This window comes from Bidens hawaiensis, unplaced genomic scaffold (genome assembly GCF_021521415.1).
Source record: "Bidens hawaiensis isolate Kalapana, Puna unplaced genomic scaffold, B.hawaiensis_p1.1 tig00036685_1, whole genome shotgun sequence".
NCBI lineage: Eukaryota > Viridiplantae > Streptophyta > Magnoliopsida > Asterales > Asteraceae > Bidens > Bidens hawaiensis.
The window spans coordinates 105,390-109,076 of record NW_027496395.1 but is presented as its reverse complement, the minus strand read 5'-3'; the positions used below and the strand labels follow the sequence as shown (position 1 = coordinate 109,076).

Here is a 3,687-nt window from a genome sequence, read left to right as displayed (position 1 = left end):
CTCGAATTGACGATATCAGGTGTGCCGCAATATCCTTCGACTTTAGGCACCGATTGTTGTTTGCTATGACTGCTCCATAACAGTTGTGAGCATCTACCCATCTAGTAATCTTCCAATAGTGTTGATTTTTCTTCTTGGATGCGGTGACGTGCCATTCACAACAGGGGGTGTCTCGGCGAGCTTTTTTATAAGTTTTGCTTTTTGTGTAACACTTTGCTTTCCATAATAATGGTTTGCTATCGTCACTATCAGTTCTCTAGCACGAGCTATATTCCAACTTCTAACAACACTCATTACATCTTGTTTTTTTTTTTTAAAACCCATACCCATACGAATTTCATTCGCTATAGCATTATATGTATCCATGTGGTGTTCTTCAAAGTCAAGAAGCTCGTATTCTTCTAATTGATCAACATTATCAACATTCATTGGCACGTCATCGAATCCTTGATAAATTTTGGCATTGTAGCGTTCCGTTGACGGGATGGGTATTACCTCATCTTCAGATTCGTCTTCGGTATCTTGAGTATCTTCCGATCTACAATCTTCATAGTTATCAAAGGCACCGTTATCATGAAAAACAACATCATCTTCATGGTGTGTATCATTATACGGTGGAAACGACAAATTTTCCGGGTTGGCATACGTTGAAGGGCCAACTTCAGAAACCCCACGTAAAAGATCCATGCAACTTATATGTTGGAGCGGAATAATTGGCTGCAACTTGACGTGAAAATTAGCCCGAAAGTTGGTTTCTGATTCGGCTAAATAATACATAATAGCTAAACTGTCGTCACCGATATTCCTTGAAATGTGAAATAAAATAGAAAATGCAAAGAAAATAATACTTTATCAACTTGAACATGATTGTAAATCATATCAAGAAATTCTCTGTGTGGCATTCGATGCTGGATAATAAACGAAGATGATAGAGTGGATTCGTCACAAGATATAACTCCAGTGGAACATGAAATTTCGCCACCCCAAAATAATTTTACAAGAAACGGAGGGATTAAAGACATAATATTTGTGTTGAATGAGTATAAGCTCTCAAGAAAAATATAGTGATATGTTAGTGAACATATTTGAAACATACAAGTGAGTTGGTGTGCTTATATAATAAAAGAGGAAATAAAGATATTTTTATTTTTTAAAGATACAAAAACTTTTGAAGAAACCCGTGACCCATCTTTGTTTCATGTATTCCAATAACTCATCCATTTGTTGAGAATGATTTGATGTATATAACATAGGCATGTAGAGAATAAAACGATGATAGCAGTTTTAATACATGTAAAGGAATATTAGTGTAGGATTTGATATATGAAGTATAGGTAAGAAATAAAAAAGGAATAAAAAAAAGTATAAGATTCTTATTCGTAGGCAGAGATTTGATATGTTTATATATCGCTACCCACCCTTGCAAGATAAAAAAATGTGTCAGATTATTTTAAAAGTCGCTACCCCCTTACGAGTTTATAGTTGTTAAAACTCCCATGCCCCTTGCGAGTTATCCACTTTTATAAAAAAGTTAGTAAACCACCTAGAAATACAAATGGTTTCTCTAAACCACCTATTACTAAAAAAATCAGAGATGGATGAGAAATGAGAAAGGAGAAGAAATATGGTGTTATTGTAGCTCCAAGTGCCATGTAGATATTCAAAAACATTCATTAAACACCTTGATGTTACGAATGTTTAATAGTCAAAATTGTTTATCTACATATAAAAAATCTTAAACAAAAAGGTTCCGGAAAAGTCATTCTTGGTGTTGCCGTTTCCTTTTGGTTTCTTAAATAGGCATCCCATGCATTCCAAAACTACATACCCTCATACAACACACATTCAAACATGCTTGTTCTTACACAAGTAATAACCATCCTTCTAGCCTTCATCTCTCATCAACATGAAGCCATAGCATCCTCCATCGTTCTTCCGGTTAACAAACACACCGATGCCGCCACTGACCCTCTTTACAGCACCCACGCCTATTTCGACAACTCCCAATACCCTGACCCTCGCCATAACACTCCAGCCTACTTCAGCTCTCGGCAAGACGGTTGCGACGCTTGTCCTTACGCGGTCACATGCCGCGAGTTCCCATGCACCGAGTTACGAACCACTTTCTCATATCAAGACCCTACTTGTCCTTCACCAACTAACCATTCAATGTACGAAGGTTATTTCGATTGCGAGCTATGCCCGGTTAATATCATCAGCCCGGTTACAGGTTCGTGTAGCCAGGCCTTACCAACATATGACCAGTTCATGTTCACAACAAGCAACAACGGTAAAAATGTTTTATTTGATGATCTTTATACAACTTATCCCACCGCTGCATCTACTCCCCCTTGGACATTTGATCCCTTCCCTTCAAATGTTCTTGGTGTGATCGCGCTTTCATCGTCTCCATACGCGTGACCAGCATATTTACACGATCCGGTTAACCGAACTATAGGTCTATGTTTGCCTAGTTCCATGTCTAATCCTGGTGTTCTTTTTCTTGGAAATGGTCCTTATTATCTTAATCCTCAATCTAATGTTGACATAATGAGTTTACTTTCTTATACCGTGTTGCGTAAGCAACCTAATTCGTTTGGATACTTTATTGGTGTCAATGCTATTGTGATTAGAAACAGCTCTATTATTATTCCTGTTAATGCAACTACCAAAATAAGCACACTTGAGCCTTACACCAAGCTTCGGACCGACATCTATAATCTCGTGGTTCGAAGGTTTAAAAGGGCTGTGACAACAATGACAAGGGTTAAGACAAGAATCCCAGTACTAGAACAGTTGGTGCCACCTTTTGGTTTGTGTTTTAATGGTACTAAAGTTGATTTAAAAGTACCGGATATTGATCTGATGCTACAAGATGGGAAAAGGTGGACTATATCCACCGGGAACTCTATTAAGCAAGTGACGGAAGATGTGGCGTGTCTGGCGGTTGTCGATGGTGGTCCGGCAAGTGAACATGCGATCGTGATTGGGGTGTATCAGTTCGAGGATAACTTTTTGTTGTTTGATTTGGAGAAGTCGAGGTTAGGGTTTAGTTCCTCGTTGCTACGTAGAGGGACCTCATGTTCAAACTTCCACTTCACGGTCACTCAATGATTGTATTTGTATGAGTTGAACCAGTTGGAATAATAAATATTACCGGCAACAGTTTGCTTTACTAATAATGAAATGCTTGTTTAATATTCTCAAATCCGCTTAATCTGTAATGAAATTAATCTTATTTCGATCCACGCGCGTGAATTCAATGTATGTTCTCTTGTATTTATTATTTTTTTTAGCGACTATATTTTTTTTTCACCTTTTACAGTATCATCGTATGTTTTAAATGAGACTAAAACTCACAGCCATTTAGTTATAATGCATATTCTTTTATCACTAGACTAAGTTAGTGATTCTGTTATTCGGTATTTATTACTTGCATTTATTTATTGTTGAAAGTGAATAGCAACTTTTTTTTTTCAAATGAGTGCAGATACAAAAATTATTTACTATTTTGGCATATTTTGAAAAATATTTGTTTATCCGGGTACTTTTTTTCTTTTCTCTTGTTTTTACCTAATAGGTAGCATTTTTTTACCTTTCAATAAAATATTAAATTAGAGAGCACATAATTCATCAAAATATGGTTTAATCTATTTTTGTTGTTTATGGAATCAACCTTTCACATAA

The 3,687-nt window shown here is 36.5% G+C and overlaps 1 pseudogene; it reads left to right on the top strand.

Annotated features, from left to right (window-relative positions):
• The first annotated feature begins 1,851 nt into the window (after positions 1 to 1,851).
• On the top strand, positions 1,852 to 3,268 carry LOC143588672 (chitinase CLP-like; annotated as a pseudogene).
• Positions 3,269 to 3,687: the final 419 nt, after the last annotated feature.